Below are 9,033 nucleotides of genomic sequence, written 5' to 3'. Positions count from 1 at the left end.
GCTGACACGTGCCCTCTCTTTCCAAAAACGAGAAACAAACTCAGGGAATATCCCTACCAAGAACAATAACTCAGTTCACATTATATGTCTAAATGTTTATTGCTTCAGCAGCTCAATTTGCCCTAGACACATTTTTCCCCCCACGAATTGTCAAAACATGGTTTGATAAAATAAAGGGAGAGGCAGACAGGAGCACCCGCTTGTTGTGGGTGGGAAAGCCAGTTTGTCTCAGGGGTAAAATCTTCCTCTACGACTTGCTCATCGCTCATCGCTCATCGCTTGCAATCCCAACATCCCTCCCTCCATCCATCCTTCCTTCCCTCCCTCTTTCCCTCCCTCCCTCTTTCCCTCCCTCCATCCCTCCCTCTCTCACCCCCTCCCTCCATCCACCCTTCAGGGGAGAGATGGCTTCCCTTTCCACCATCACTAAAGCATCTCTTAGATCTAGCACCATTATTTCCAGGACAGTGCCATGAGTGAAGACTTAAAAATCTGAAATGCAAAAAAATTTTGCATATTCTAACATCCCAATAATTGAAAATTAACCCTTTCCAGACACAGTTCGTATATTCTCTAAAGATCTCACGTGAACATTTCTAGCAGTTCCGGAGGGGTCAAAGCCAATGGAAGGGGACCTCCATATACAGGTGACATTGGAGACAAAGGTGAACCTGTGATGAAGATTACCCACCTTATTTCAGCCTGTTGTGGTCACATCTCAGTACTGGGGGGAGGGGGTCTTGATTACCTGAATCTGAGTCAAGGGAAGCCATGTTTGAATGGATGTTTCTGTACTTGTGTGGGGGGAGAGGGTCCCTGAAGGCAGCTTTAATGCAAAACCCAGTTCTTTCAAAATGCAGTTGACACCCCCCGAGGGAGCACTGCTCCTTTGGAAGACGGTGTCCAGTGCTGATCTGTTTTGACTACACCAGCTAGTGAAGGGGCGGTAGAGGAGGTGTTCGGACCTTTATCTTGGGGTATCTAGTTCCCATCCTTCGAAAGAGTCGTTGGATTGTTTCTACTATCTACCTGAGGCTTTCCCACTTTGGTCAGTGGAGTTGATAAATCCTGAACTGAACTTGTCTCTGGCAAATCCTCTTTCCAAGTTCTGGATCGTAACTACCCAGCTGCCCTCCTCCACACACTCACCAGAAACAGGGATAATAGAGGGGTCTTTTTATCTATCCCCTTCCTTTCACTCCTTCCTTACATTCAAGTAACCACTAAGCCTGTCCTCATACATGGCTCCGGAAAGGTCCTTGAGAGCAGCCCGTTGTCTGACTTGTTCCAACAATGCCTGGTGATGTTAATCTTTGCCAGATGAATAACCCCGGCCCCACCCTCATTCGGTCCCCATCCCCCACTGCTGGGAGGCCCCCCCAGCCTCCCGAACGGCCTGCCCTCTTGTCCCTCCAACACATTCTCCATACCAGCTCATCCCCTTCTTCTAGAACTCGGGTCTGATCATAGGACTTCTTTGCTTCAGCCCGTTCTGGGTTCTGTGACTTTTAGGAATGGAGACCACACTTGTTCAAACGGCCAGGATGTCCTGAGCACCGGCCTCCCTGATCCATCCAGCCGTATCTCCTGCCACCAGACCCCATCAGGGTCTCTGTCACCCTCTACCCTGGGCTACATAACCCTCTTCCAAGTACCCTCTGTTCCAGATTCTCATTCGTCCCCTTGTTACCTAGCAGCCAGTGACTTCAGAAACATCTCAGATCAGGTCATAATCTCTGGGAATAAGCATGGAGGTGGCTTCTCACTCCCCCGGAAATATCACATACCCTTCTCCAGCCCCTCCCCATACGATGCTTTGCCACATAGGCCACATTTCTGCCCTTGAAAGATTCTTTTAAGTCTTTGGAAGAGAAAGAGAGTGTGTGAGCAGGGGAGGGTCAGAGAGAGGGGAAGAGAATCCCAAGGAGGCTCTGTGCTGGTAGCCTGGAGCCGGACATGGGGCTCAAATCCTGAACCGTGAGATCACGGCCTGAGCCGAAACCAAGAGTGAGACACTTAACTGACTGAGCCACTTGAGCTCCCCATTCCTGAAAGAGTCTTTCTTCTCTTGGCTTTTGCGTTTCTTGTTCCTCCTGCCAGGAATACTCACTCACCCTCCTAGCCCCGCACTTTACAGAGCTGGCTCCTTGCCAGCCTCCAGGTTTTAATTCAAAGCTGCTGCCTTCTAGGTAACCTTTCCTGATCAACACATGGGAAGCGCACCCCCACCGCCAGCCCCGCGCCACCAGGTAGCCTTTGTATCATTTGTATCATCCCTTTACTTTCTTCTTAAACTTAACCACAATCTGTACAGTGAACTCTATGTTAAGAAGCTCAGACTGCCTGGGCTTGAATCTTGCCTTGGCCACCTGCTAGCTGTGTAGCCTCAGGTAAGTTTCTTCACCTCTCTGTGCCTATTTTCTCATCTATGAGGATAATAAAGGTTGTTATGAGGATTAAAGGAATCAATGTCTGTAAAACACTTAGGACAGGGTCTGGCTGTGTAAGCAAAACCCCGGGGAGGGCCTTCCTGTGTTTATTCTCACTCTGGACCTCTTTACCCACTATGCCTTATATGTTTGGGGTCCAGACTAAGAATGGATAAAAATTTAGGGAAGAAAAATCTTATTTGAAGAATTTAAGTCCTGAGAGAAATAGGCCACGGTAAAACTTGATGAATGAGATAAAACTCAAACAAATCATCTGGAAGTTCATGGAAATGTGAAGGTAATACATTCTCTGTTTCCCCAGTGGTGATCCTTTGAGGTTATGGATGACAAGCTTTGCCAGTCAGAATTCTGTAATGGTTTGTTTTCCAAAGAGCCGCTGATCCACCACCAAGAATTCAGGCAGTCACTTGCAAAGGCATAAAGAATCAAAGGATCTTTGCAAAGTGTTGGTCCATCAGCCAGCCCCAACATGCAGGCTTGTTGAAAGAATACAGTGTTTCCATTTTTAGCCTGAGTTTAATACTTTCTGAAGAGTCTAATTTGAAAAGAAGAAAAAGAAACAGGCCAGTCGGTTTCTGGACATTTGCTTTTGTGTCTCCTTTCACTGCTGGAGAAGAGTCAGAAAGAAGGAGAAATACATTTCCTTTGGCCCTCCAAGAGGGCAAGTGGGATTTTGAGATTTGAATATCTAGCTGGGGTTCCCCCTGCCCCTTAAACAGAGTTAGGGAGCCTCATTTTGAAGAGAGCCAACTTCTCCAAGAGCAGAGAGCTGTTCTGAGGCTTGGAAATGGGGGGGGGGGGGAAGGTGGAGATGGGTGACATTACCTCCAGAAGAAGCAAAGGAGTGACGTCTGTATGCATGGAGAGGCCCATACAATGTCTAAGTAGTGCCTCCAGAGGGCGCCAGACATCTGACGGGACAGCATATGGACGATGGGTGAGGGTACTAAGTTCTAAGAGGTATGTCTTTGGCACAGTAAAAAGTCTTGGGGTCTGACCCCCAGAGGGATGGGGGCTTTGGCTTTAAGATGGACATTTAAAACAGATTTGTGGCAACTATGTTGTAATGATAAACAAGAGACCCTGTCCTGTCTTAAGGTACAATGTGAGCTGGGGGAGAGGAAAGAATGAGTTCTTGCCACCATCATGAGTGAGGATGTAGTCAGATTTCACTAAGTTTAGAGAAGTAAATTAATGTGATGCTTTTTTATGCCCAAGGTTGCAGAGCAAAAATTATACCTGCCATAGGAGTGAAAAGTACCAGGTTCTTATCTCTGGGATCTGAAGCCACAGCTTTCCTAAACAAGTTCTGGGCGGCATGCAGGGCATTAGCAGAAGATTCCTTAGCTGGCATCTTGGCCCAACTACTCCTACTGGCGAAGAAGGATGGCCCCCACCCCTACCTTTGTGTAACTGCCTTGCTGAGAACAGACATCAAGTGTCTGAGTTGGAGAGTGGGGTCTCGGCCTGGGTTACGTAATCCCTTCCAGTAACATGGATAACCCTGGGCTCCAGCTTGGAAGACCCATTGTGACCTTAAGTGAGTCTCTTAAATTTCTTGGTGCCCATTTCTTCACCTTTAAAACAGGCCTGATGACCTCAATCTCCAGCTGGAGAGTATGGGTTCAACACATGGATTTTCAAAACCCTAAAACTGATAACAATATCTTACATTATTATAAATATGTACTCTGTGCCAGGCACAGTGCCGTGAACTTTCCAAACATAAATTTGATCTTCCCAAGATTCCTATGGGATGAAAGTTATTTTTGTTCTCCTTCTACAAATGAGGCACCTGGGGGTTAACAAGGCTAAGTAACTTGCTGAGGTAGCTCTGTTAATCAGATTTGAACCCAAAGTCATCTTTTTGTGACTCAGAGCCCTTATCTTTCAATGCTTGACTCCCACCTATACATTGGAGATCACTGTGAACCATGCCATAGACTTACTTTACATACACGATTAATTATGGATTGAATCACAGTCGGAGCTGGACAGCACCTGGAGTGAGGGTAATCTGTGCTTCCACATTAGTTCCTAACCTACCGCGTATGGACAAACACTTACATTTCATTGTATATTTCCAGAGAATGGCACTGGTGTCTTTTCCTTCCATATGCCAACCAGATCTTAAGGATAGAGCAAGACCCCTCTGGGACAGGTTAAAATCTTGACTGATTAAAAAGATATTTTTTAATGTTTACTTATTTTTGAGAAAGACCGTGTGAATGGAGCAGGGGCAGAGACCGAGGGAGACACAGAATCCGAAACAGGCTCTGGGCTCTGAGCTGTCAGCAGGCTAGAACCCCTGAATTGTGAGATCATGACCTGAGCCAAAGTTGGACACTGAACCAACTGAGCCACCCAGATGCCCCAAAATGCCTGACTGATTTTAAGTGAACTGTGTTTTATTTTTATACCCAATCCTCTTTGCTCCTCCACACCAGGTCAATTAAAGGCCAATGCTGAGCCCTTCAATCAAAAAGAAAGAATTCCATCTCCTCTCCTGGCTTCACGGCAACTACTGAAAACCGCGTCCCCTGGGGGACATGAAGAAATCATCTAATAGCTGTGTGTTTTATTTCGTTATTTTTTTAAAATAGCAATATCATTTTTAATAGCTATGTTTTATAATCTTGTTATGTTCTCGTTACATTAGATTATTGCTTATTATTTTTTTCCTGGTTGGGAATCACAGTTTTGACTGCCTTAACTCATGGCAACAAAACCCCAGGGCAAGTCTCTCTGAAACACAGACAAGAATCAATCAAAACATCACAAGCTAATTAATGTAATTCCAAAGCCCTGGGCGCAGCTGTATTACAGTGAGTGCTGGGGTATAAAACTGATGTACGTTGGAAGCACATTCAAGTGCGTGGGTTAGGTCTCTCAGCAAACCCTTTCTGTTTATTTACTCAGAAATAGGTATTAATTACCATAGTTGTCATTTGGTTGGTGCTTACCAAGCCCCAGAACTGATTATGTGCTTTACACATAACTCATTTAATCTGCTCACAGACCCTGTACGGTTGGTACTATTGGTAACCCCATTAGGGCAAAGGGAATTGACGCACAGAGAGGTTTTCTAACCCACCTCAGGTCCTACATCTACTACGTAGGAAACAGGCTCCTGACTTCACAGTTGGTATATTTAACACGCACTCATCTTCACCTGCTATTTGTCAGGTTCTTGGAGACATTGTATTCCTTACAGTGCCTAACCCAGTGTCCGGAGGCTGGAACTCAATACTTGTTATTGACTTGTTGGTTCACTGCCTCATTACAAAAGGGCATTAGGACAGAAATATGTGTGAGATTGAATGGGAAAAAAGTTCAGCAAGAGTTCTGTGTTCAGCTGTAACTTCTAATAGTGTGCAGGCTTCCGTGTGGGGGACACCAATCAATCAATCTCTCAGGGAAGCAATAAAAATGTATTGAAATGATGAGTTGGTGTGGGAGGAAGAGCCCCAGGATTTATGAGAACAGGCCCCCGGGCCCCAGGGAAAAAAGGCATGTGAGTTTCTTAAAGTTGGGATGGGGCGGGAAGCGGTCGTGCTAGTGATAGGTTGATTTCTTCTGCCACCAAAACCAGATCTGACCTGCCCCCAAATTATTATAGCAAAGAGTTATCAGAATTCACGTTACACATTTGGTGAGTTCAGGGTAGCAAATGTCTAGAGTTCTCACTCGCCAAATAGAAGATGGTTTGGCTATTTGTTGAGCTGCGGATTGGATGCACACAATTAGATTGGATATACGCAAAAAGCGACATATGTCTGGAAAATAAAGGCTGACAATGACTATACACGGAGAGCACTGAAAGCTATGGAAATTGATGGGAGCATGTAGGAAGATTGTCCAGGAAAGTAGGAAAGGGGAGGGCTCTGGACCCGGCTCTAAGCAGTGGCTCTGAACCTTCAGCCAGCATCAGAGCACCTGGAAGCTTGGTCTCACTTTCCCCCAGAGTTTCTGATTCACAGGTCTGAGTAGGGGGCTGGGATGCAAGAATTTGCGTTTCTCACACCTTCCTGGGTTGTTGATGCTGCCGGTCAGCTGAATGGATACCACAATTCCATTTTGGCCTTGACTTTGCTCCAGGCATCCTGGCCTCCGGGCTGTAGTCCCTACTCTTCAGGTCTAGCCCTTCCCTCTGCCTGGTACACACTTCCTCAGATATCAGGAGGAATTAAACCAGAGTCATTTTCAGATCCTGCTCAAATATTATCTTATTAGTGAGATTTTTCCTGACCATCTTTCTTTTTTTTCTTTTCAGTAGAGGAGAATGGAAGGAAGTTTTTTTATATAACTATATCACTCAATTCTGTATTTTTAAATTTATATTTTAATTTTTCATTATTTTGGAGAAACAGAGCATGAGCGAGGGATGGCCAGAAAGAGAAAAAGATGCAGAATCTGAAGCAGTCTCCAGGCTCTAGGCCCACGCCCACAGATCTTGAACCCATGAGCCTTAAGATCATGCCTGACCTGAGCCGAAGTCTGACACTTAACTGACTGAGCCAGCCAGGGGCCCCTCACCCAATTCTTTAAATGCTCCAAATCACAGTGCTCTATGACCATCTTCCTTAAAAAGAGCAACTCCTCCCATTGGCCCTCCTGCTTCTGCCCCTCCCCCAGCCCCCTCCCTATTGTCCTTTCTCTATTGTCCTTATCACCTTCTAACAGACTATATACAACTTATTCACGTACATGCTTTTTTTATTACCTGTCCCTCCCAGGAGACCAGGGATTTACATCTGTTTTGTTTATTGCTGACTCTTCTGAGCCCACAGCAGTCCCTGGAACATATTAAACGTTCGATAAATATTCACTGAAGGAGTGAATAAAATGAATGGATGAACAATCTCAGACGCAGAATTGCCATTGTAAGAATTTAGTTCTGATGAGTACCCTTCCTAACTGGCCCCCTCCTTAACAAACTGGAATTGCTCCATTCGGAGAAAATCTGCCTTTGCACCAGGGGCAAAGCTCTTGACTTGGTATATTTTCGTCCGTAAGCACTAGATGGGGCTGGGACCGGGCACCCTCTCCTGCCTATGCGGCCTTCCACTCACCCTTCCCTGCTCGCCACTGCCCAGCAGCTGAGAGGCGCATGCTCAGGTCCCTGTCTTGTCTTGCTGCACTTGTGCCTGGAAGGCCCCCCTCCCCTCCCTTCACCTGCCAGCCCTCAGTCTCCACACTCACGTTGCAGGAAGCCTTCCCGGGCCCTGCTCCTGTGTCCCAGGTGAGCCCATGCATATGTGCCCCTCCGTCGTACTCCATCATGTACATTTCCGCACTGCCCGTGTTCACTCTGCTGATTCCTCACAGGTAGACACCTTGGCAATGCTTTGCTTTTGCTTTACAAACTGTATTTCATTCCAAGTCCCCACCATGTATTAATCGGAACCTGGTGTATTTAATTTTGCTTTCTCCCTTTCCTCTGGCCAAGCGTTGTGATGATTACCCAATAGATTTTTATAATTAAATCCACCCTGCTAATAAAAAACAGGAGAAGAGCCTGTGATGGTAGAAAACAGCAGTTGACCGGTGTCGATAAGCAAGTCCAAATAACGGTCTGACTGGGGCGCCTGGGTGGCTCAGTCAGTTAAGCCACTGACTTCGGCTCAGGTCAGATCTCACGTTCATGGGTTCGAGTCCCGCATCAGGCTCTGTGCTGACAGCTAGCTCAGAGCCTGGAGCCTGCTTCTGGTTCTGTGTCTTCTTCTCTCTCTGCCTTCCCCCTCTCATGCTCTGTTTCTCTATCAAAAAAATTTTTTTTTTTAAATTAAAAAAAAAAACAAAAAGAAACAAATAACGGTCTGACTGGTGGAGGCCTAAATGATGGCCAGTCTGAGACTGTAAGTAGGGTCGGTCTCCCAGATGTGAGCCAGGGCCAGTGAGCCACAGCCACACCAACCTCCAAGCCCAGCTTTGGTGGAACACCTGCAGTGTGTTCTAAAGACCCCCGTGTCTGGGGAGGCCTCCTAAAAACACTTATAACCCAGCAGGTGTCATTTCTGTCTTACAATGGTTGTCCTTCCACCGCTCCTTTGAGCGTCTGCTGGATCTACATTGCCCTGGTGCTGGCTGGCAGCAGCCCAAGGATCTTCCTTTCTTTACACGCTTTCACCCTCTCGGATGGCTGTGGTCTTCAGAAGATCTCCCAGCAAAATGGTCTTTGCTCCATGGCTACTGCTTTCTGCCCCTCAAAAATCCGGGACAAAACAAACATTATGGTGCAAACAGCTGGCCCTGAGTAGAAGCCAGGATGTCTGAGGACAATTCTGGTCTTAAGTTCGGTAGAAGAGAGGAGACACAGTGGAAAGAAAGGAAAGGATCTTCAGAGAATGCGCCCCAGGCCCTTTACACAGAAAATCCCCTGGGGGTAGTTAAGCATCAGTTCAGCTCATGATCTCACTTTTCTTGAGTTCAAATCCCACGACGGGCTCTGTGCTGACTCAGAGCCTGGAGCCTGTGTCAGATTCTGTGTCTCCCTCTCTCTGTGCCCTTCCCCCACACATGCTTAGTCTCTGTCTCTGTCTCAAAAATAAACATAAAAAAAAGAAACAGAAAACAAGAAAAT

At 46.4% G+C, this 9,033-nt stretch overlaps 1 protein-coding gene and 1 long non-coding RNA gene across 3 annotated transcripts in view; one reads left to right on the top strand and one right to left on the bottom strand.

Moving 5' to 3' along the window:
- FRMD4A (FERM domain containing 4A) overlaps window positions 1-9,033 on the bottom strand; it is a 619,483-nt gene that overhangs the window by 205,548 nt on the left and 404,902 nt on the right. The window lies entirely within an intron of this gene.
- LOC115304958 lies at window positions 1,731-5,070 on the top strand. 2 transcript variants are annotated; one of them, XR_003914687.1, is made up of 3 exons: window positions 1,731-1,754; window positions 2,190-2,390; window positions 4,898-5,070. It is a non-coding gene; the product is annotated as an uncharacterized LOC115304958 (long non-coding RNA). The 2 variants fall into 2 exon arrangements; XR_003914686.1 differs by lacking the exon at window positions 1,731-1,754 and adding an exon at window positions 1,819-1,883.

This window comes from Suricata suricatta, chromosome 10, assembly GCF_006229205.1.
Source record: "Suricata suricatta isolate VVHF042 chromosome 10, meerkat_22Aug2017_6uvM2_HiC, whole genome shotgun sequence".
Lineage (NCBI taxonomy): Eukaryota > Metazoa > Chordata > Mammalia > Carnivora > Herpestidae > Suricata > Suricata suricatta.
The sequence above is the reverse complement of the archived record's forward strand: the minus strand, read 5'-3'. Positions and strand labels throughout refer to the sequence as shown.